Source organism: Barbus barbus (assembly GCF_936440315.1).
Source record: "Barbus barbus genome assembly, chromosome: 10".
Taxonomy (NCBI): domain Eukaryota; kingdom Metazoa; phylum Chordata; class Actinopteri; order Cypriniformes; family Cyprinidae; genus Barbus; species Barbus barbus.
Window position 1 is genome coordinate 9,795,174 of NC_136738.1, and position 26,708 is coordinate 9,821,881.

General features: G+C 39.5%; 1 protein-coding gene across 2 annotated transcripts in view; it reads left to right on the forward strand.

The window, feature by feature from the left end:
- Window positions 1–1,979: 1,979 nt before the first annotated feature.
- The window catches only part of LOC306876330 (myosin light chain kinase, smooth muscle-like), a 112,143-nt gene continuing 87,414 nt past the window's right edge, over window positions 1,980–26,708 (forward strand). For both annotated transcript variants that reach the window (XM_079427414.1, XM_079427415.1), the window contains exon 1: window positions 1,980–2,164. The gene's annotated coding sequence lies outside the window, so the exon portion shown is untranslated. The remainder of the gene's footprint in view (window positions 2,165–26,708) is intronic.

Here is a 26,708-nt window from a genome sequence, read left to right on the forward strand (position 1 = left end):
TTTTAATAAATACTAAAGCCATAACTGTACACTTCTGCCATGATTTACTCACCTTCATTTTTGAGTGAACTGTCCCTTTAAATGTACAGAAATGCTGTATAATCCTCTATCATGCCATCTCTTTGTCTCTCTCTTTCAGGCAGATGTTTTGTCTTGGGTTCAGGGCAGTTCTCCCAGAGAGTGTTTACTTTCTGTTTCCTGTGGGTGCTTTGTGTCCCTCGAAATGCAGCCGATGCATCAGGAGCCTCCTCTTACTGGAACACATTTGCAGATAAGACCCTCCACACGCCTATGTTTGCAATAAACACCCAAATAATGTAAACTACAAGCTTTCAAAAGAGAATACATTTGGTGAAATCACATTCTTTGAGGGTGCATTTTACAGGTTCTTTATTGCTGTGCACTTTGTTTGAATTTCTTTAAATCCTCCAGGTGGCGCAACAATTTCCTCAGTAAAGATTCTCAAGAACGCTGTATATTTGTACATCATCAGCGGGTTTATGAATGTCTCCACTTTTTTTCTATGTAAGTGCAATGCTTGTCCATGTAAGTGCAATCTCAGAATTTTTGTATGAACTATTCCTTTAATTGTTATGTATTTATTATCAATGGCTGACCGTTCCTTCACACCAACAGAGATCTGTTTTATCAGTTTGTACACTGATATATTGAAGCTGTCATTCAGAGTCTTCTTTTCCATGACACACAGTCACTTCTGTTGACATCGTCGCTGGAGATGTTGTAGAGCCCTCATGTAGGAGACTTCAGCAGGTGTTTTCTGTATTCAGAAGAACCTAAGTCAAATTCCATACACAAACCCAAACACACAGAGACATACACAAGATGGCCATTCCATATGTCACAGGTGATCTATAGCCTGGCGCTCTCTATCCTACTACACATCAGATCCAAGAACATATATTTCTCGCAGTAATATTTCTTTCAATGTCTCTCATTATTGAGCCAAAGGCAGCAGGACTTGGTTTATGCTTTGTTGACAGTCTGGTAGCCAATCAGTGTCACTGTGCAGAGCCAGATGTTGGGTTTGTGCAGTGGGCAGCTGGTTAATATAGGGGGGTTGTTAAATACCTGTCATGCATCAGTCTTTATGAGCTGTTTGCACTGAAACATGTGCAGTACCCTGGTACATTTGGTCATGCATCCATCAGCCTTGCTTTCACTTTCAGTCTTAATCTGTGTTGACGTACTGCTGACAGATTAGATTCATTTTCTCTGGATTCTCTGGAATTTTTAAATCTTTCCAATCAAACAGTAAAAAGTGTAATTTTTTAAATTGTAACTTCAGAAATCATTCTAATATGCTAATTCCCTCAAGAAACATTTCAAATTATTATCTGTGTTGAAAAGAGTTTTTCTGCTTGAATTTGTTTTATTTATTGTATTTGTGAAATCCCTGATACTTTTTTTCAGGGTTCTTTGATGAATAGCAAGTTTAAAAGAACAACATTTATTTTAAGCCTTTATACTGTCACTTTTGATCAATCAAATGCAAATTCAAAAATACAAATCTTACTAAACTTTTTACCAAACATTTAAATATATAGTGTTTTAGATAAATGCTAATACACTACTATATAATGCTATAATAAATACTGGTCACACTTTATTTTAAGTTCCAATTCTCACTATTAACTAACTATTAACTATGACTTTTGCCTCAATAAACTCTGCTTATAAATAGATAGTAAGGTAGTTGTTAAGTTTAGGTATAGGGTATTGTTAATATATAGAATATTGTCATGCAGATTAAGAAAAAAAAAAATACTGTATGTAGGCTACTTTATACTAATAAATAGCCAAATATGCTATGCATGCTAATAAGCAACTAGCGAAAGTGATTCTTCTGGCTTTAAAGGAAAACAGAAAAACAGTAAGGCACACATCTCATTTTCTGTGTGTGCAATGTTCAGTCCTCCCCCTTCAACTCCTATAAATCTGCGACCAATGAGGAACTCTCAGCCTGTGATGTTAGGATTCAAGCCAGCCAGTTCAGTACCGACAGGGAAAACACGTTGAGAGCAGATCAGAGTTAGGACAGCGAGTCTGGACGCGCACTCGCCACTGTCCTGCTGAACTCCTGTGAATGACAAACACGCAGACGGACACTAACTTAATCTCTCCAGAGTCCAACACGGCTGTCTGGGTGAGTTTGCTCTGACTCTTTATGTCCTCAGCTTAAAATGGGATAGCGTTTACCTGTACGAAATGTTAATCTCACACTCAGATTTTGGTACCATCTAATGCACTTCTTGAATGGAGACTGAGTAGTCTCAGTTTGACATTAAAAACTTAGAAAGCTTGACTTTTTTATTTGTATTTTTTTAGGCAGTAAGAGTTCTTTATTGTTTTACATAAGTTGTTCATTATAAGGTGAAATGTACATCGTTATGCTGTTTTGTGACATAGTGAGTTTAGTTTAACTGTGACCCCAAAAGTCACTTAAGTCACACTTGAAAATGTAAAATGTTATTGCAAACACTTCCAGTATTAGTGGATCATGTCTATAGTTAATGTGATTCTCTACACCTGTGTATGCACATAAAAAAAAGACTAGCAGTTTCTTAGAAAAAAAGTAGAAGAAAAGTTTTAATGTACCGTAAACCACCATTTTTGTTCTCTCTCTCAGTGTTGTGTGAATTGAATTCATACATACACTAAAAATCAACAAAACACCAGCTGCTTAAAAGTCATTGAAGCAAAAAAAAAAAGGATGAAGAAAATTAGTTAGGAGAAAAGGTCCTGCATCAAAGATGCTTGCTTTGTTATTTAGAATCTAGTACATTTTTAAGTGTGAAAAATGTACTACATGCATTCTGAGAAGATAACACTGCAAATAATGTTTATTTTGATGAACACACAAAATATTAGGATGTCACATACAATATACTGTAAGAGATATATCATGTGGTCACATTTCCAGTTATTCCACATTATCATGTATAATTATTCCTAATCAACATAAATGTAACGTTTATTCCAGTCGGATGTCTTTGATCTAATGCTGTGGTTAAATTCCCAGAACAGGAAAAGTGTCCCATGATGTATAACAATGCCCATGAGGATGAATGAAGCCTCGATTTTGTGAGGTTAATGAATAGACTTTTACCCTTTATTACGTTTATTATGTATTAAGGGTGAGGTGTATTAGTTAGAGGGCGTTACTTTCTATAAAACCCCTTCCCGCTGTCTTTTTTCCTGAACTATGACTGGTGTGATCAGTTTTTAGCTTCCCCTCCCTCTCTCTGTCTCCACCCTCCAGATGTGTTAGATTCAGTGCTTTAAATGGTCATCTGCAGGTTAGGTGCTGCTCTGTATTGTGTTTCAGAGCTGGTGTGATCAGAGGACAGTGACCGGCTCTTTCATGTCTTATCAGTATATGTTCAGAATCTTGTGAGTGAGTCAGTGAACACAATTGTTTCCTCTTGTTATGTGTAGACAAATCTATACAAAGTGTTTGTGCAGCTGGCTGAAATTACATTTAACTAGACGCCTCACTACCAGTTTGTGTTTTCTGACAGGACAGAGCATTTATGGGGCTTGATTACATTGTTTTACCTGAGGCAGAACCACACAACAGAGAGCATGTTTAACCCTCATACCCTCATCTTCAGCTGTTTGTTGAAGAAAAGTCATACTACATCTTTTATTTTATTTTATCTTATTTTTCAAATACAGCATAAACAACAATCATTTGGTCTTCACCAGCTTCTATAATTACACAACTCTATGTCTCGGATAACACATAACAGATTTTGTTGTTATTATTTATCCAAAAGCAAAGGAAGCCAGAATGCTGAAACCATGACTGAGCCTTGTTCTTCTCCCTAGTTTCCCTGTCGTGAATCAGAACAACACGAATTCGGATACATCAACAGGAAGGCTGTTTTTGTCATCTGTCTGAATAGAATAGAATTATAAGGCCATTTCTGAACAATCTGAAACCAATCATTCTTTATTTTCTGCATTCTTCTGGATGATTTATGGATACTGATGAAAATGGAAAATTCCTGTCAGGAGCAGAAGTCTTGGAAAATTCACACCTTAGTGTGTGTGTGAGTGTGTGTGTGTGTGTGTGTGTGTGTGCACCTGGTATTCATCACGTCCTGGGGACCAAATGTCCCCACAAGGATAGTAATACCAGTAAATCTTAATCTTGTGGGGACATTTTTTGGTCCCCATGAGGAAACAAGCTTATAAATCATACAGCATAAAGTTTTTTGAAAATCTAAAAATGCAACATGTTTCCTGTGAGGGCTAAGTTTAGGTGTAGGGTTGGTGTAGGGCAATAGCACATACAGATTGTACAGTATAAAAACCATTACGCCTATGGAGAGTCCCCATAAAACATGGAAACCCAACATGTGTGTGTGTGTGTGTGTGAGAGAGAGAGAGAGAGATCAAAAATTGAGGATGAGATTGATCAAATGACAGACATTTTTGATGTTACAAAAGATTTCATTAAAAAAATGTATCATGATTACCCAAAAATATTGCACAGCACAACTTTTTTCATCATCGATAATACTAAGAAATGTTTCTTGAGCAGCAAATCTGTAGATTGGAATGATTTCTGAAGGATCATGGGACAAGACAGAAATAATGATACTGAAAATTCGACTTTAACATCACAGCAATAAATTTACATAAATGATAAATGTAATTACAGAAATTTATTACAGATGTAATTACATATAGGTATGTTTAAAAATAGAAGTACAATGTAAGAACATGTGTGTACACAATACGTGCATTGTATCAAATTATTAATTTAAATGTAAGTACATAGTAGTTAAATGATTAGTTCACTTTTAAAAAAACTTTTGCTGATAATTTACTCACCCCCATGTCATCCAAGATGTCCATGTCTTTGTTTCTTCAGTCAAAAATAAATTAAGGTTTTTGATGAAAACATTTCTCCGTATAATGGACTTCATTGGGACCCAAACGGTTCAGTGCAGCTTCAAAGGGCTTTAAACGATACCAGACAATGAATAGGGGTCTTATCTAGCAAAACGATCGGTCATTTCAAAAATAAGTAAAGTTTTATAAGCACAAATGCTCGCCTTGCTCTGTTCTGTGATGCGCGTTCGTGGCGTCACGTAATACGCAATGACGTTGAAAAGGTCACGGTTGAGGTAGGCGGAAGTACAAGTTACATTTGAACAATTCACAATATTGGTAGAACAATGTCATGAAAACAGACTGAACAGTCATTATACTCACAGTGTTTCTCCACAAACACTTCAAACCTACTGTCAAACACTGTGCTGCATGGAAGGGTGACGATTTGGCCTTGTTTTGCTGCCAAAGGTTCCCAAGACCTTGCTGTCATCAAGTCACCCATGAACTCCCTCTTTATACTAAAGTACCCAAGATAAAAATATGATGTCATCTGTCTGATGGCCAAAACTGATGATCCCAAGGACAACGGACAATTCGACAATTGAGGGAGATGGAATAACATTGAAAGATGAAACATTCATTCATTCATTGAAATATTCCCTGTCTTGGCTATTTAGGAGATTTATAAAACATTGTATCTAAAGTGTCACTTGTTTACTCATTCAGAGCTGAAATATCTGATTTAAAATTTTACGGACTAATCATGCTTTGAGGATTGATTTGGACTTGATTTCACACTGATATCATCTTCTTGACATTTGTTTTATAGGAATGTTATACTAATCTGTAATCAGGCTTGTGGTTCTAATTATATTTAGGTTTTACTTAAATGTTGAATTAACAGTTAATGAACCAAGAGCCTCTGTTTGTGGCATCCAGGAACAATGTGTTGCATAGAGAGTGAGATGTGTGCTCGCTCATTCTTTCACAGTGACCTCACTCAGTTGAGGTATTTAACCTGTGCTGTGAATGAACAGACACCAGTGTGTGAATTCAATTCAAGTTTATTTGTATAGTGGCTTTCATGATACAAATTGTTGAAAAGCAGCTTTACAAAAAAATTAAGTTTCTACAGTATATTAGTACTTTATCAGTGGTGACTATGTCAAGTTGATGTACATATGGCAGAAATGTACGGTAAAAATCAGTTAATGACAATCAAACAGACGATGAACACTATTAACATCAATGATTATATGTTGCAATCAAACTTATAGCAAAATTTGGTAGTTCTGTATGTTGTTTCAGGGTTGGCATCATCTGAGGTCCTCTGAGGGGTTGGCATCATCTCTTCTCAGGTGTTCTGGATCCAGACTGAAGCTTGTGTAATTCCTAGTTGCAGACACAGAGAAACAAATAGAGACATAATTAGCGTAGCTGCTGTTCCAACCAAGCAAAAATGATTTGTTCAACCCAAGCTAAAGAATAATAATGTACATCTGATAATTGCAGTAAAAGATTATGAGATGCATTATGTTAATGCTTGCCTAAAGAGATGTGTCTTTAATCTAGATTTAAACAGAGAGAGTGTGTCTGAAACGCAAACATTATCAGGAAGGTTGTTCCAGAGTTTGGTAGCCAAATGTGAAAAAGCTCTACCTCCTTTAGTGGACTTCGCTATCCTAGGTACTACCAACAGTCCAGAGTTTTGCGACCTTAGGGAGCGGGATAGATTGTAGCGTGATAGAAGACAAGTTAGGTACGCAGGAGCTAAACCATTTAGGGCCTTATAGGCAAGTAATAATATTTTGTAAATGATACGGAATTTAATAGGTAGCCAGTGCAGAGACTGTAAAATTGTGGTAATATTATCATATTTTCTTGACCTGGTAAGGACTCTAGCCGCTGCATTTTGGACTATCTGTAGCTTGTTTATTGAAGATGCAGGACAACCACCTAGCAGTGCATTACAATAGTCCAGTCTAGAGGTCATGAATGCATGAACTAGCTTTAATATAATTTTGACTGTAGAGGAAGTACCAGTACATCCGTCTAATTGCAAATTGTAATCCAAGAGATTCTGTTTACTGTTTTGTGGTCCAATATGTAATAACTCTGTCTTATCCGAATTTAATAGGAGACAATGATTGGTCATCCAATATTTTACATTTTTAACACACTCTATTAGCTTAGATCATTTTGAAGTTTCATCTGGTCTTGTTGAGATTTATAGTTTCATCAGCATAACAATGAAAACGAATCCCGTATTTTCAAATAATATTCCAAGGGGTAAAATGTACATTGAAAATAGCAGAGGACCTAGGACAGATCCTTGTCAAGTCAAGTCAAGTCACCTTTATTTATATAGTGCTTTTAACAATATAGATTGTGTCAAAGCACTTAACAGTATCAAATTGGAGGATAGAGTGTCAGTAATGTATAATAATAAGATTAAACACTTAATTTTCCTTGTGGCACTCCATACTTTACTGGTGATAATTGAGATGTCTCCCCATTTAAATAAATAAAGTGGTAGTGTTCGGAAATGTAGGATCTAAACCATCTTAAAGTCTGCCCTTGAATACCCATATAGTTTTGTAATCAATCTATGAGTACTGTATGTCATGATCTATAGCAGCGGTTCTCAATTCTAGTCCTCGCGTACCCCCGCTCTGAATATTTTGCATGTCTCTCTTTGTTAACACACCTGATTTAGATCATCAGCTCGTTAGAAGTGAGCTCCGTGCATGAACTGTGTTCCGATTGACATGATCCCTACACAGTGTCCATTGCTCCCTACTCCCTGAGCAGGGGAAATCCGTTGAAGTTTACTTCAATTCGAAACGTTTGCACTGTGCCACAGCCTACAGTGTCTTCACACACAGATGAAACTTTCTAGAGAAGCGTGAAGTGTGACATAATATACACTGCCCTCCAAAAGTTTGGAAACACCCCTGGCAAAGTGTGGTTTTGGACGATATCAGCATAAATCCTTATAATGTTTTGGTGCAAATACATTAAAGTAACTTGACATTATCATTGAAGACCAGCAATAATAATTTTCATTTTGATTACATAATAATGGCAATATGTCAAAGTCAGACATGCCCCTTTGCCAGCTGTGATGCCTGGTTACTGGTTTAAACTTGGCCCAGGTTTTTAAAATATTTTTGGGTCAGCACACCTTAATAGCTTCAACAACTGATTGCCAATTCAAAGTCAATGTTTGAATAAACTGACAGCTCGGATGCCCAGATTATGCATAGCTGCTAATGGTGATGAATTTTGATGAATTGAAAATTAAATTTTTTTCTATGTATAAACTGTTTATGTAATAAAATATGTTTTTGTAGTTTGTGTTGTCCCTTATCAGTGCAAAATTATCACAAATTAAAAAGTATTCATGCCAATATTGTCCAAAACCCCACTTTTCTAGGGCGTTTCCAAACTTTTGGAGGGCAGTGTACCTCTGTAAATAAATACAATTCACAAGCTTAAGTACTAGACGTTGTAGAATCTACATTTGTTGTTGTATTTATGATGTTATCTATTTTATCAGTGAAGAAATTCATAAAAGTTATTACTATTAAACTGTGAGGGAATATATAGATTGGGTGGCGCCTGGTTATTTATTAATCTAGCCACTGTGCTAAATGAAAACATTGGATTGTTTTGTTTATTGTCTATGAGTTTGCAGATATGTTATGCCCTGGAAGCTTTTAGAGCCTGTCTATACTGTTTTTCCATGCAATTCTAAAAACTTCTGAGTTAGTTTTTCTCCATTCGCTCTCAAGATTATGAGTTTCTTTCTTGAGAAAATGGGTATTGCTGTTGTACCATGGTGCAGTACGTTTTTCTTTAACATTTTTCAATTTGATGGGGCAACAACTTCTAATGTATTAGAGAAGATAGTGCCCATGTTGCTAGTCATTGCGTCTAGTTCATGTATTTATGGGTACAGAGCAGTTGAGATAAATCAGGCAGGTCATTTGTGAATCTGTCTTTGGTGGCTGGAACAATAGTTCTGCCTGGACAATAACGCATAGCCATATAGTTAATATCAATAATACGCAGCATGCAAGATACAAGGAAATGGTCAGTAATATCATCACTTTGAGGTACAATATCTGTATCAGTAAGATCAATTCTATGCGATATAATTAAATCTAGTGTACGATTAAAACGATGAGTGGGCCCGTCAGGGGCGTAGCCATCATTTCAAAAGTGGGGGGGACGGAATGTCTAGTGTTATACCTGTTTTTTTTCAGTTAACCCTCTAATTGACAGGTTTTATTTTTAATCATACCTTTTTGCTTAATATGCTTTATGATTATATTATTATATATGATTATAAAACAGAAGGAAAGAAAGAGAGTAAAAAGAAAAAGAAAGAAAGAAAGAAATACAACAGCTTGTCACTGGGACAGTACCCTTAAAAGAACATCTTTGTACATTATTTACCCCAAAAAGTTGCATAGTTGTACATTACGGTACATATTGGTACTCTAAGGTACTAATGAGCACCTTTTTGAGTATAAGTTACAAAGATGTCCTTTATAAGGGTACTATTGTTTACATATTTCAGATTGTATTTTGTGTGTGTTGTATGTACAGTACATGGCACACAGTAATGGATACTTGCACATTCACATACTTCTTTATTCTGTTCTATTATACATTAGTCTGATTAGTCTATGTTAAAAGGTATAAGAAATATCTTATCATAGACAATGCTGTAAATAATCTTTACCTCTGAAGCCTCACTGAAACTTTCTGCCTCGTTCACTCTCAACTGTGAATTCACTTCTGCCTCTGTCTATAGCAAATAAAGTAGTGTTTGAAACATGTACATACAGGGAATAGTGACATACAGAAGAAAATAACAAATTAAGTACACTGCTGGACAATAACCAATAATTTGTATCCTAAATAGTTTTTTAACACTTTAGAATGGGGAACACATATTCACTATTAATTATTACTTTTGCCTCAATAAACTCTTCATTTACTGCTTATTAATAGCTTGTAAGGTAGTCACTGTAGTTGTTAAGTTTAGTATTAGGTAGGATTATGGGATGCGGAATATGGTCATGAAGAATACAGAATTAATATGCGCTTAAGTACTAAAACACAACCAATATGCAAGCTAATAATTACCTACTGTAGTTAAAAATGATAGCTGAGAAGTTGTTCATCATACTAATGTTATTTTTTATTTTTCTACATTTGACTAATTATGTGTTTTCTATGATTGGTCCATATATAATCCTACAAACGCTTGTATATTAATAGATTTTATACAATGTAAAAACAGCCAGGTGTTAAAAGCCACTCTATCAGTTCTTCTCACCTGTGGAGTTTGTTTTTCTTGTGTACCGTCCTGATTCTGCCCTAACAAACCTAGTCTGACTGTTTCTTGTTCATTTTTGACAACACATAAAAACGTAAAATTAGTGCAATAATGACAGAGCACCCCTAAATTAAGATCGGTCCTATATCAGATTGTCAGTGTGTCACGGTGCACACAGCAGGGAGGAACAAGGCAGGGGCGTAGCCATCATTTCAAAAGTGGGGGGGACGGAATGTCTAGTGTTATACCTGTTCTTTTTTTTTTTCAGTTAACCCTTGTCTAATTGACAGGTTTTATTTTTAATCATACCTTTTTGCCTAATATGCTTTATGATTATATTGTTATATATGATTATAAAACAGAAGGAAAGAAAGAGAGAAAAAAGAAAAAAAAGAAAAATACAACAGCTTGTCACTGGGAGAGTACCATTAAAAGGACATCTTTGTACATTATTTACCTCAAAAAGTTTCATAGTTGTACATTACGGTACATATTGGTACTCTATATATGCACCTTTTTGAGTATAAGTTACAAAGATGGCCTTATGAGGGTACTATTGTTTACATATTTCAGATTGTATTTTGTGTGTGTTGTATGTAGAGTACATGGCACACAGTAATGGATACTTGCACATTCACATACTTCTTTATTCTGTTCTATTATACATTAGTCTGATTAGTCTATGTTAAAAGGTATAAGAAATATCTTATCATAGACAATGCTGTAAATAATCTTTACCTCTGAAGCCTCACTGAAACTTTCTGCCTCGTTCACTCTCAGCTGTGAATTCACTTCTGCCTCTGTCTATAGCAAATAAAGCAGTGTTTGAAACATCTACATACAGGGAATAGTGACATACAGAAGAAAATAACACATTAAGTGCACTGCTGGACAATAACCAATCATTTGTATCCTAAATTATTTTTAACACTTTAGAATGATAAACACATATTCACTATTAACTATGACTTTTGCCTATTAAACTCTTCATTTACGGCTTATTAGCAGCTTGTAAGGTAGTCGTTGTAGTTGTTAAATTTAGGATTATGGGATGCAGAATATGGTCATGCAGAATACAGAATTAATATGTGCTTAAGTACTAATAAACAACTAATATGCAAGCTAATAATTACATACTGTAGTTAAAAATGATAGCTGAGAAGTTGTTCATCATACTAATGTTATTTTTTATTTTTCTATATTTGACTAATTATGTGTTTTTTATGATTGGTCCATATATAATCCTACAAACGCTTGTGTATTAATAGATTTTATGCAATGTAAAAACAGCCAGGTGTTAAAAGCCACTCTTCTCACCTGTCACTGTGTGTCGTCCTAGTTCTGTCCTAACAAACCTAGGCTGACTGTTTCTTGTTCATTCTTGACAACAGATAAAAACGTCAAATTAGTGCAATAATGACAGAGCACCCCTAAATGAAGATCGGTCCTGTATCAGATCAGTGCTTGCACTTGATTCAAATACATCATGTAGATTTGGCAGTTAAACATGTCACAATGCTGCAAACGCTGTAAAATCTCAGTTCAACATTATCCTTATTCTTATTTGAAGGGTTCTGATAACATAACTTGCGTGTTAAAATAAAAGACGTTACAAAAGAGTTACGGAAAAATACACTGAAAATAAATAAGTGCATGTTTGTCCAGGCAGCTTTTTATTCTCCATATAATGAACATCAAACTTGCTAATTATTCAACAAGAGCAATAGGCAGAGTCACTGAACATTGTGCAACACTATTCGGATCCCACATGACAACTTACGCTGCTTGACTTCTTCGTAAAAGAGGAGTGAAGAGTTGAACTCATCTCGACCTCTAATGAATGATGGATACAGCGCGGGACCGCGGACGCGAGCCAGTGCATGTCGTGACGTCACAAACTGAGTGACTGATTGCCATGGAAACGTAAATGTCATGTATATCTTGTCTCTTTGAATTTGAAATCATTCTGCATTTATATACATTGCTCCATTAAAACCTCAACATGTCAAGTACACAACTGTCCAATGAAAAGTGCGTAATCTACGCCCCTGGAACAAGGAACGCGCAGACGAGGACGTAAACTCAAATAATAGTCTTTAATGTAGACATCAGGACAAGACATGGCAGGACAAGGCAAAGCTTACAGACAGGAAACACCGGGGGTAACGAGTAGACCAGACCAAATCAAATTGAACAGACAGGACTATAAATACACAGAATAATCATAGATAATGAGACGAACACGGCTGGACAAGAATTAACTAATGATTACATTTAACAAGGACAGGAAACAAACCAAATATGGAAACATGAGGCGGGAACACGACACACACGACAGAGGACTGAGACGTTGCTTGCATACTTGATTGAAATGCATCATGTAGAATTGGCAGAGTTAAATATGTCACAATGCTGCAAACACTGTAAAATCTCAGTTCAACATTATCCTTATTCTTATTTGAAAGGTTCTGATAACATACATACGTGTTAAAATAAAAGACGTTAGAAAAGAGTTACGGAAAAATACACTGAAAATAAGTGCATGTTTGTCCAAGCAGCTTTTTTTTTCTCCATATAATGAACATCAAAACTTGCTAATTATTCAACAAGAGCAATAGGCAGAGTCACTCAACATTGTGCAACACTATTCGGATACCACATGCCAACTTACGCTGCTTGACTTTTTTGTAAAAAAGGAGTGAAGAGTTTTTTGCCGCTTTGAACTCATCTCGACCTCTATGATGGAGACAGCGCGGCATGTTGTGACGTGACAAACTGAATGACTGATTGCCATGGAAACGTAAACGTCATGTATAAACTATCTTGTCTCTTTGAATTTTAAATCATTCTGCATTTATATACATTGCTCCATTAAAACCTCAACATGTCGAGAACACAATTGTCCAATGAAAAAGTGCTTATCCCACGTAATCTACGCCCCTGGGGCCCATTAACATGTTCCTTGAGCAGAACCTGATTTTACCAAGTGCGACATGTTACTGGATCAACATCTTTGTTGAATTTGGAACAACCTTGTAATTAACCAATCAGATTTGAAGAACCAGTTTATAGTTTTTGTGAACTTTCGGCTTACGATCAGTGTTTGGTGCTCATACATCAGTATAATTCATCTATCATTTCCTCTGATTTTAGGGATTACTCATGGTTAATCTTAGGTTTAGGTGTAGGGATATGGTCAAGACTAAACTTTTGGATTAAAATGTTCCAGGGTCAACAAAATATGTTGACCTAGGAACACATCTAACTCAGCAAAATCAGGACGTGCTGTTGCTTGACTCCAAAGAGTTTATTAGGTCAGTAAACGCAAGTCCTAACGCATCATATATATTATCAACGTGAATGTTAAAATCTCCGACAATTAGTGCTTTATCAACATTAACCAATAGGTCTGAGAGGAAATCTGCAAATTCTTTTAAGAAATCAGTATACGGCCCTGGCAGTCTATACACAGTAGCCAGAGCAAGAGATAGGAGAGATTTCTTTAGCGGATCTGACAGTGTAACACTAAGCAGAAGTATTTCGAAGGAGTTAAAACTGTATCCTGTTTTCTGAGTAACATTGAGAATATCACTATATATTGTTGCAACACCGCCCCCCATGACCAATCTGACGGGGCTCATGCTAATAACAGTATCTTGGTGGAGTAGACTCATTTAGAGCAATATAATAATTTGGTTTAAGCCAGGTTTCAGTCAAGCAGAATACATCAAAACTATTATCAATAACTGCTTTGGGTGCGAGTGACCTAATGTTTAAGAGCCCAAGTTTTAAAAATATTTTTTGTTAATTTATTTAGTATTTTTCTGGTTTAATAACGATCAGATATTTTCTAGATCCTGCATTAAATTTATATTTTGGCCTCACTATTCGGGGAACAGACACAGTCTTTATAGATTGGACATCACAAGTACTTCTATCATTTAAGTGGGTAGAACAAAAGTCATCATAGCAGTTATTTGGAATTGGCTTACTAGTCATATGGAGCATAGCATCCTGGATCCTTGTCCGACAGGAGTTCCGCTTCGACTCTGCTGGGGTGCAGGCCATCAGCACAGAAGAGCCTAGGACGCTCCCAGAAAAGATTCCAATTATTAACAAAGAGCAGTTTCTGTTTTTACACCATGACAATAACCATTCGTTTAAAGCAAAAAGTCTACTGAACCTTCCGTGTCCTCGTCGATAAGTGGGAACCTGATAAGTCCTGACACGATGATCGTCGTCGCGGGTGATGTGACTTGTGAGCGTCAGCCCGGGATGTTTCCAGCATGACTCTCCGCTCCCTCAGCTGGGCCTGCTTCTCCACCAGGTCGCGGATCTGCTTCTCCACAGTCTCCAGCTCGAGCTGCACCGAAGGTAGACACAAATCTGCCATTAAAGCAAGTAACAGTGAGTAAAACAATGGTAATGTGTGTGAATAGAGTATTAGCAATGTAAGTGAAATTAGCGGCAACCACACTGGCGATGCTAACGGGCTATAAGCTAATAGCGGACTCTGGAAATCAAAATAAAACCAATGATAAAAAGGCCCTCTGACTATTTTTGTTGTAGGGAGGTAAACGACCAGATGGTCAAGGAAAACTCCACTGAAAAATACATTCAGAATAGATTTGACAAGCTTTAGAGCGAATTGACCAGTCTAGTGTGCATGTCAGAGACCACAATGTGTTTTAGAAAACTGTATGTGTTAAATGTGTTAAAAAAAAAACGGTCACTAAATGTACACTTTATGTATGTACCTTTAAGGTACTAATTAGCAGAGGTGTAATGAGTACCTAAAAACCATACTTGAGGAAAAGTAGAGATACCGTAGAGTGAAAATTACTACACTACACGTTACAAGTCACCAATTCCAAAACAACTTGAGTAAAAGTCTTAAGAGTATAACAGTACTTAAGTATTTTACTTGTAATAAATATAGGCTCAAAGAAGCAGTAGTCAAAGAGACATGCCATTGAAAAACTGTAACGTTGTGGAGAAGCTGGGGAAAACAGGCAGAGGCAAAGATCTATGTATGTGCTAGTGATGGCCGCTTTCGAATCACTGCTTCGTGAAGATTTGAAACTTTGTGAATCAATTGTTTCCAAACAGTGGTGTTTGGAGCACGTATCAAACTGCCAAAGTCACGTGATTTCAGAAAATGAGGCTTCATTACGTCATAACTTTTTCTAAATTTTTCGAAATTTCAATTAATAGGGTACCACTCAAGTGACAGCTTTGCATCTTTTTTTTTCTGAGCGTAGTGTATCAAATAAAAGTATACTGGAAAAAATGTATAATATAATGCTAATAAAGTTAAATATACCTAAAGAGAGTACACTTTCAAAGGTGCCAATCTCAGCGCACCTCATCACCCGAATACTAATCACCCACACCTGTCACTCATCTGCTCACTCATCACGCCGACTTCATAAGCACTCACAGCACCTCACTCCAGTGTCCGGTCTCGTTCGTACGCATAGGACTCCTACTCTACACAAGACTATTATCCCAAGTGAATTCCTTCTAGTGTTATTTCCTGTACTTACCTCCTGTGTTTTCTCCAGCGTGTTCTCCTCGTCTTTGTCCTCCATCGTCTCCTTGTCCTCCTCGCCTCCGATCAAGACACTGGTGTGCTCTCTCATTCCATCCATCCACGATCTCCAGATCCTGTAATACAAGCCATACCTTCACTTACCTCATCAAGAAATCCAAAGTATCGTTGCCCTGATTACTCACCTGATTTCCCTGCTCATACTGCTGTGTTGGTCAATAAACCATTTAACCGTCCACTCTGTGTCCTGGGTGTACTTCCGTAACAGAAGACCGGACCAATTAGAGGAAGATCGACTGCAGCATGAGTAACCCCGATCCGTTCCAAGAGATTGTGGACCATCTCCGATGGATTCTAACCACCACTGCATCCTCTACCACTTCCGTCACCACCACCACAGCATCTTCTTCTCCTTCACCTGTGATCGCTAGTCCCATGGCCAAACCGGCGCCCTACTCTGGTCTGGCGGAGGAATGCAATGGATTTCTATTACAGTGTTCGCTGGCTTTGGAGATGCAGCCACAGTTATACCCCACAGAAAGAGCCAAAATTGCTTTCATAAATCTCTACTAACTATGCGGGCTCTCCAATGGGCCGAAACCATCTGGGCTCAGGCTGGCAGTGTCACTCAATCCCTCAAGAATTTCATCGCTCATTTTAGGGAAGTATTCGGTACTCCCGCAGGTGATTCCTCTGCTGGTGAGCAAATCTATAGCGATGATATCATCGGGCTCGAGCAATTCATCCAGCTGTCAATCCGAGTGGCCACTCGTATGCACTCGTGTGTGTGTGTGTGTGTGTGTGGAAGACCATGTAGGTCAGAAAAATTTTACTCCTTTCCCCCCCCGACCAGAGAACATCAGTCCTCCAGAACCAGTCAATGAACCCATGCAAGTGGAAACCACCAGACTCTCACTAACAGAAAGACAGAATACTTTGGATGGAATACTAACACAAGGATTATGCCTTTACTGGGAGGCATCGCGGCATGTGATCTCCACATGCCCAGTCCGTCGTCCTCGACCCATGGTGAGTGCCATTAGACCATCTCCCATCAATATGAAACCACTCACCACTATAGCTTTAATTACGGCATCAGATGTTTCTCTTCCAGTCAATGCCCTTCTCGACTCCGGGAACTTAATCTCCGGTGCCCTCAGTAGCCAACTCAACCTCCCAACCACGACCACCAAGACAATCTACCAAATACAATCCATAACTGGAAGACATCTCAGCCGTAAGAACATACGCAAAAGTGTTGGACCTCTCCAACTTGGAGTCGGCCACTTACATGAAGAAACAATCCATCTTCTGGTTCTGGAGGACTCCAACCCCATCCTTTCCTGGAAGTCTGGAGAGATCCTGAAGTGGGGCGAAAAGTGTTTACCTAACTGTTTTCCAGAAAGACCTCATCCTCCTGATCATGCTTCTCCAAGTGTGTTCTACCTCCATTTAGAGCCCCATTGAGAAACAGTCAGTTGAGATCCCAACCTGCTATGCCCCCTTCAGCTACATCTTCTGCCCAAAAAGGGCTTCTAAGCTGCCTCCACACTGGCCATGGGACTGCGCCATTGATCTGCTTCCGGGTGAGTCGGTGCCCCGTGGGAAAATATACCCACTCTCCATTCCATAGCAGAAGGCCATGGAGGAGTATATCAAAGAAGCTCTTCAACAAGGCTACATCCGCCCTTCGATATCCCCTGCTGCTTCAAGCTTTTTCTTCGTGGCCAAGAAGGATGGTGGTTTGTGGCCTTGTATAGATTACCGAGCATTAAATAAGATAACAGTCAAATTCCGTTATCCACTTCCCCTCGTCCCAGCGGCATTGGAACACCTCCGCAAAGCCTAAATGTTCACCAAGTTGGACCTCCGCAGCGCCTATAACCTCATCTGGATACGTGAGGGGGATGAGTGGAAGACCGCCTTCGTAAAACACCTACTGGCCACTACGAGTACTGCGTGATGCCGAATGAATTAGTCAACGCCCCCTCCGTATTCCAGGACTTCATGCACGAGGTTCTCCGGGAGTTTCTCCACAAGTTCGTGCTCGTCTATATCGATGACATCCTCGTTTACTCCCGGAGTATGGCCGAACATCGCCACCACGTTGCGGAGGTCCTGAAAGACCTGAGAAAATACCACCTCTTCCACAAAGCCAAAAATGCTCATTCCACTAAACCTCAGTGCAGTTCCTTGGTTACAACATCGACCAAAATGGCATCAAAATGGATGAGGGGAAGGTAGCAGCCATAAAGAACTAGCCAGTTCTTACCACTGTCAAAGAACTCCAACACTTCCTAGGCTTCTAAAACTTTTATAGAAGATTTATCTGGGATTACAGTACCATTGCCAGTCCTTTCACCAACCTTCTGAAGAACAGGCCCAAATCACTGTCCTGGACACCATCTGCCACTGACGCCTTCCACAAACTCAAAGACGCCTTCATCAGTGCCCCACTCCTCATCCATCCCGATCCAGATAAAAAACATTCATCGTCGAAGTCGATGCCTCTATCGGGGTAGGAACGGTTTTGTCTCAGCAGCAGGGGACTCCAGCCAGACTCCATCCATGTGCCTTCTACCCCCGTAAACTCAGCCCGGTGGAGAGGAATTATGATATCGGCAACCGAGAGCTCCTCGCCATAAAACTAGCCCTTGAAGAGTGGAGACACTGGTTGGAGGGTGCCCAACATCCATTTACAGTTCTTACAGACCATAAGAACTTGGAATATCTTCGAGAAGCCAAAAGACTTAACCCACGCCAAGCCAGGTGGGCCCTATTTTTCACCCGCTTTAACTTTTCCATCTCTTACCGACCAGGTTCAAAGAACATCAAAGCGGATGCCTTATCCATATAACAATGATGAAACAGAACCCATCTTACCTCAGGAAATGGTCATGAGTCCTATCCACTGGTCCTCAAGTACTGTACCCTCCGCCAACGTCTCCACCAACGATCCGCCGGGCTGCCCACCAGGACTACAGTATGTCACCAGAGCACAGCGCACTCCCCTCATTCACTCAGCGCACTCATCATTGGGCACTGGCCACCCAGGGGCCAATGGAACCCTCTCTGGTGTAAAAGATCGCTTCTGGTGGCCCAACATGGCCCGGGATGTACGAAGGTTCGTGCAGGGATGTTCTGAATTCGCCATCTCAAAGAGCCCTCGCTATCTACCATCTGGCAAGCTCCACCCGTTGCCCGTTCCCAATCACACCTAGGAGTGGACTTCATTACCGATCTTCCACCTTCAGATGGTTATACCTGTATACTGGTAACTGTTGACCGATTCTCAAAATCCTGTCGTCTTCTCCCCCTCAAAGGACTCCCAACGGCTATGGAGACAGCCAAGCTCCTATTTAAACACGTGTTCCGATATTATGGAATCCCAGAGGACATCATATCTGACCGTGGACCTCAATTCATATCACTGGTATGGAAAGCATTCTTTTCTCTCCTAGGTGTGTCAGTCAGCCTCTCCACAGGATACCACCCTCAGTCAAACAGGCAGACGGAGAGGAAGATCCAGAAGATGGTCGCTTTCTACGAACCTTCTGCCATGGCCACCAGGACTCTTGAAACCAGTTCCTGGGCTGGGCCGAGTACGCTCAGAAGTTCGTCAGCCATCTACTGGACTTACCCCTTTCCAGTGTGTACTCAGTTACCAGCCCCCTCTCTTCCCATGGTCTGGCAAACCATCTGATGTACCATCAGTCAATCACTGGTTCCGAGAGGGTCTGGGACGCAGCTCACCACCAACTACAAAGAGCTTTGTGCCAACGCAAGATAATGGCAGACCTGAGATGTTCTACAGCTCCGTCCTATCAGCCGGGTCAAAAGGTTTGGCTATCTAGGGTACATCAGGATGCGCATGCCCTGTAGAACGCTCAGTCCCAGATACATTGGCCCCTTTACCATCACGAAGGAGATCAATCCAGTCACTTACCACCTCACTCCATCCCACCTTCCATATATCACTCCTCAAGCCTCACTATTCTTCCATTCCTGTCTCCACAGATCCTGATCAGGCTGAGGAACCCACCCCTTCCGTTGATCCTAGAGGATGGCACGGCTTACAAGGTCAAGGAGATCCTTGACTCCCGATGCCGTGGTGGCATTTTAGAATACCTGGTGGATTGGGAGGGGTATAGCCCAGAGGAGCGATCCTGGGTGCCCAGAAATGACATCCTTGACCCCAGCCTACTAGATACTTGCCATGCCGCACATCCAGGTCACCCTGCACCCCGAGGACAAGGTCGGCCACCACGACGTCCGGGTCCCCGGCCCTCAGGAGCGGGCCGTGGGGGGGGGGTTACTGACACAGAACAGCCTGTTCCACATCCCAGCCAATCTCAGCACACCTCATCACCGAATACTAATCACCCACACCTGTCACTCATCTGCTCACTCATCACACCGACTTCATAAGCACTCACAGCACCTCACTCCAGTGTCCGGTCTCGTTCGTACGCATAGGACTCCTACTCTACATTTACATTTATTCATTTAGCTGACGCTTTTATCCAAAGCGACTTACAATTGCTATACATGTCAGAGGTCGCACGCCTCTGGAGCAACTAGGGGTTAAGTGTCTTGCTCAGGGACACATTGGTGTCTCACAGTGGATTCGAACCCGGGTCTCTCACACCAAAGGCATGTGTCTTATCCACTGCGCCATCACCACCCACTCTACGCAAGACTATTATTCCTTCAAGTGTTATTTCCTGTACTTGCCTCATGTGTTTTCTCCAGCGCGTTCTCCTCGTCTTCGTCCTCCATCGTCTCCTTGTCCTCCTCGCCTCCAATCAAGACACTGATTCCATCCATCCATCCATGATCTCCAGATCCTGTAAGACAAGCCATGCCTTCACTTACCTCATCAAGAAATCCAAATTATCATTGCCCTGATTACTCACCTGATTCCCCTGCTCATACTGCTGTGTTGTTCAATAAAGCATTTAACCGTGCTCTCTGTGTCCTGGGTATACTTCCGTAACATCGAGTACTTGATTATAATTTTAACTGTAATTTGATATTACAAGTTAATATTTAAAATTTATAAACGCAAATGTGTAAATGCAAACAATTTAAATACATGACATACAAGTTTAAATAGAAATTAAATAGTTTACATTTTGATTTTAGTTTACATTAAATGCTTTCCGGTACATGGATACAGTACAATAAAAGAAATCAAGAAATTACACATAGATATGTAATTAAATGGGGAAAAAAAATAAGTCGTTATTTGCAATAAATTTAATAAAATTAATTTTAATTGCAATTAACATTTATTGATTGACATGCAACAATTTATGGGTGACCCCGAATAGTCGACGCTTCGATAGGAGGAGCCTGATTCGACTCCCAATCTCACATTCGAATATTCGCGGGGTTTTCTCCAAATAATTTAATATACAGCCTATTATAATGCTGCAAAGAAGAATCTGAAAAGAAAGAAGCGTTAAATAAACATTTTAACGTGCGTGTATAAATTCACCCCTATAGATTTAAGTTTCACTTTCCATGCGTGACCGATAGAAGAATTTTGGCGGCATGGATTAAAAAATTTAGCAAGATTCAAACTGACACTGGCAGAGTGAAAGACTTTTTTAAGTCTTTTTTTTTTAAGATTTTTTTTTTTTTTTTTTTAAATCAGGTAGGGTGCAAGTGATTTCAAAACATGCCAGCAGGTTTATATATATTGTGTAGATACTATTTATCTCATATAAGGTGCATTTGGTTGAGCTACGCTGCAGTAAAGCGTTTGTACTACTGTGATTAACGTTATCTCTCAGCGCGAGCAGGACAAACAACAATGCAGAATATTAATGACTATGACTGGGACAGTCATATACAGTACACATAACATTATAATGAGAACACTATTATAATACAATTATTTATTGTGAATTTTTAGACTTTAGTTGCTGTGTTTCTGCACGTTGAGTTCATTCAGAGCCAGACATGTTCATGCATTCAAGGCATTTTGTGCAAATAGCCTATAAGTCGTGATATTAACATTATCTTGTATAAATAGCGATACATATTCTATATGAGATAAATGAATAAAAACCTGCCATCATATGCTTCAATCTACTGGTCATCTTCAGTGCGCGCAGCTCAAAACAGAAATGCAGATCATTAATACACATAACGTAATGAGAGCACTATTGTAAAAAAATGTTGTGAATTCTTAGGGTTTCGCTCACGTTTAATGCTAACTATCTTTGAATCAAAACATAAAACATGTACCCCGTTTGTATCTGCGAGGCGTCCGTTAGGTTATTTTCCGTGTGTGTTTTAAGTCAGTATTTATGACTGTCTGAATTGACTCTTGGTATTTTTGTATTTTGCCCCGCCCCCAAACATATGATTTGACTATCAGTCGACTATCGGCAAGATTCGAAAATCCCGATTCGACTATGAAAATGCTTAGTAGGTGACACCCCTACAACAATTTAGTGTAGACAAATTCAGAATAAATATATTCTTTTAAATTATATTATTTCTTTATAAGTACTCTTTTAAAAGTAAGATAAAGTGTACTTTTTTCACAAGCACATTTTTCCTTTATTGGTCATTTAATGTAGCCATGTATGGAAAACATTTTTTCAAACACTTGAATCACAATAATTTCAACATATAGTAGATGCTTTGCCAGTGCCAAGTGGTTTTGGAGGGCTCTTAACAGTGTGAAATATTTTTTTTTTTCCTGTCTGCTGCCTTTGAAATGTTTGAGACTGTACATGTTCTTGTGGCACCATCAGCCAATCACTGTTGTCATGGCGTTATTTTTCTGCAGCTCAAGTCACATGGCATTTGCATTACATTACTGGATGTAACTATAGTCCAGATTAAACATTCGTAACCAGGTGAAGAGTGAATTCAGTAAATATATCACCATAATAGTTACTATATTATTCAATTTTTTTGATCCACAGATCATGATATTTTGTGAAACGCTATCCTATCCTGAAAGTCCTGGCCTCACAGGCTGCAGATAATATCAGTGTGTTTGTTGAATCAGGTCACTATTGACTAGGAGCCATTCTAAACAGCATCAGCTCAACACACACATTGAGAGTCAGTGGAATATGTACTGTGCAGTGGTAAACTGATAAAGCTTTGGCTCTGTTCATGTTATCAGTGCCTCAACAGACACCCAGAAACAAAAACATATGCCCGACTGCAGCTGTGCTGTTAATACACCATTATTTTTAAAGAATGGCATGTTTACAGTCACATAAAAATTCACCCGACCATATATGGCCATATAATTTAGCAGTGTGCTGTTTGCCTGATTAGAAATTAAAAATGTTGTAGATGCGCATTCATACAGTAGTAGCTTCATGTATTTTGTGCTGAATATGTACCAGCTAGTTAATATGCAGTGGCTCTCAGTTGATGAGCGACCAGACAGGGTCATGAACAGCAGCTAAATACAATCACACCTGTAAATGATAAAAGACAACTAAATATATAACCTGAAAAGATTTTAAAACGGGCATCATACACTTTCAGACTTTGTCTATTTTTACAGAGAAAAACTGAGCATCATACACTAAACGAATAAGGATCACACAGACTTTTCAAAACAAGAAACTTCATGACTATATTTCTTAATACACTTAAGTATGCATTTAAAAAGTGCACAGTGTAGTATTGTCAAATGAAAACTTTTTGTCGTGTATATTTTGGGGTTTTGTTTCATGTTCATTGTTTTCTTGTCTCTTATTTTGTCATAGTCATAGTTCCTGTCTAGTCATGTGATTCCCTTGATTCTTACGCCCTGTTTCTCAATTCCAAGAAACCAAAAAATGGACTTGTGTTCTTGTGTTCTCATGGTCTTGCCAAGTTTCCTTGTAAGAACGAACTCTGAAGGACGCGAGGACACAGAACACACTCTTATGAGAATTGAGATGTACTGCGTTCTTGCTTAACTGACCGCATAGTCTCAGCATAAGCAGCGGCCAATGAACAATAAATATAACATAACATTACAAACAAATGTCATAACTTATTAAAACATTTCATACTATTATAGATATTATTTCCATATAATTGTATATCATTTTATTTTACAGCGTTATATGTTTAACTGTTAAGATTCATTTTAATATGCCAATAAAAATACAGACTTTCTCTGGGTCTTATAACTTTATTAAAATTAAGCAAAACAAAACGATAAATGTTTCAACTTCAAGAGCCGTGAAGTATTTGCGAGAGTGAGTTTAAAGCTCACAGGCCGTGTAAGTACACCGGCTGCCCGCAGCGTCTTCTGGGATTTCTAACGACTTGATTCTCTGAAGTCTGCACTCGATGCATCCTCGATATCAAGAACACATCCGGGCACTTTCATGCATCCTCTGCACTAGCGTTCTTGAGAATTGAATCAGAATCAGAATCAGAATGAGCTTTATTGGCCAAGTATGTTTACACATACGAGGAATTTGTTTTAGTGACAGAAGCTCCACAGTGCAACAGAGAGACAGCAACAGGACAGAACACAGATAATAAAGAATAATACAAATATCCAAATAGGCAATGTACAAAACAGCAAAAACATAATATATAATATAGACAATTATGTGTGTACAGGTATGATATGTGCAAATTTGAAATGAAAAAAATAGATAAATTAAAAAGTGAGCAAGTGTGGTGAATAAAAAATAGAGTTGTGTGTTCCGCGTTTTATTGTCAAGTGTTCATGAGATGGCTTGCCTGATGGAAGAAACTGTTTCTGTGTCTGGTCGTTCTGGTTCTCAGAGCTCTGTAGCGTCGACCAGACGGTAACAGTTCAAAGAGGGAGTGTGCTGGATGTGAGGGGTCCAGAGTGATTTTACCAGCCCTTTTCCTCACTCTGGATAAGTACAGTTCTTGGAGAGTGGGGAAGGTTGTACCAATGATTCGCTCAGCAGTCCGGACTACCCTCCATAGTCTTCTGAGGTCAGATTTGGTAGCTGAGCTGAACCAGACAGTTATTGAAGTGCAGAGGACGGATTCAATGATGGCAGAGTAGAATTGTTTCAGCAGCTCCTGTGGCAGGTTGAACTTCCTCAGCTGACGAAGGAAGTACAACCTCTGCTGGGCCTTTTTCACAATAGAGTCAATGTGATTGTCCCACTTCAGGTCCTGAGAGATGGTGGTGCCCAGGAATCTGAATGACTCCACTGTTGTTACAATGCTGTTCATGATGGTGAGTGGGGGGAGTGCAGGGGGGTTTCTCCTGAAGTACACGATCATCTCCACAGTTTGGAACTGAACTTCGACAGTTAATGATGACGTAGAACGAGAACACAAGGACACAAGATCGTTGATGAACGCATATTGAGAAACAGCCATGTATTCCTCCCTAGTGTGTGTGTCATGTTCTGATTGGTTGCTTTAGTCATGTGCCTTGTTTCCCATTGGTTGGTTTGTGTAATGTGACCATCTTGTTTGGTATTTATAGACCTCATTTTGCATTTGTCTCTCGTCGAGTATTATCCCTGTAACCTCTGTTGGAGAGTTATTGCTTTTGTTTACGCCAAGTCTGTCTGTTCATGCCATGCCATGCCATGTCATGTCATGCCAAGTCAAGTCTTATGTCAAGTCAAGTCAAGTCTTTGTTTATTGTTTGGTCACTTTTGGGATTTAAATAAAGCTGCACTTGGGTTCTTTTCAACTCGCCTCCAGTGGACTCATTACAGAATACTCGACCAGCCATGAACTCAGCATTTGCCCTCCTTGGACGACGTCAAGGTAACCGATCCATGGAGGATTATGTTGAGGAATTTTGTGAACTGTGCTACCAGGTGGACTTTAATGACATTGCCCTTAAAGACATTTTTCGGTATGGATTAACTGGAGAAATTTCATGTTTAATGCTATGTCAGACGCCTCACTGGACTCTTGAAAAATACATTGACTTTTCTTTGAGGATGAGTGGCTCTGCTTTTACTGTGGGGATTGCGGATGAAGAACCCTGCTATTCCCCAGTATCTGTGTTACAAGTTGGTCAGGTTCACCTCTCAGCCAGTCACAACGCACAGCCTCTCCTGAATACTAATCACCTGCACCTGTCCCTCATCACCTCACCAATCAAGCACAGTTTATAAGCACACACCTCAGCTTCATCCATTGTCTGATCTCGTTAATGTGAAGTGGACTCAACCTACTGGTACTATCGTCTGATACTAGCAAAGTGACTTACCTGTGTTACTTACCTGCATTCTCTTCCTCCAGTTGTGCATGTCATCTGCAGCTCTCAACACCACGCTGAGGTGTGTGCTTCCCGATCTCCGGTCCCCCTGTTCTCCTGGTCTCCATCTCCACAAGTTCCTGAAAGGCAAAGGATTCCTGTTACTCCCAGTACTCACCTCCCTGGACAAACTCAGTGTTGGATTTCTCACCTCAAGTTTCTTCTTACTCCAGTGCTCTCTATCATTGAGTTACAGCCACAGATGTTTTCAACTGAATAGTCTAAAATCGCTTTCATAATCTCCTCTCTAACAGGCCCCACTCTTCAAGGGGCAGAGACGATCTGGAAGCAAGCTGGACCCGCTACTCAAACTTACTTGAACTTCACAGCCCATTTCCGGAAAGTTTTTGGCCGAGTCCCTGGAGATTCGTCAATTGGTGAGTAGCTATACCGATTGAGACAAGGCTCCATGTCTATAAACCAGTATTCGCGTCAGTTTAGGACGCTAGCGGCCGCTAGTGGTTGGAATGAGCAGTCTCTCCTAACGGCTTACCGGCAAGGATTGGATCCTAAACTTCGACTACACCTAGCTGCGTATGACGACTCCATGGGACTCGAGTGATTCATTCAACTTGCCACTCGCTGTTCCAATCGCATGACTTCATGTAAGTCAGACCTGTCCATAGCCATTGCTACTCCTTCCGATCGCCGGCCAGAGAACAGTAGCCCTCCAGAACCTTTGCAAACCGACTCCTCCCGTT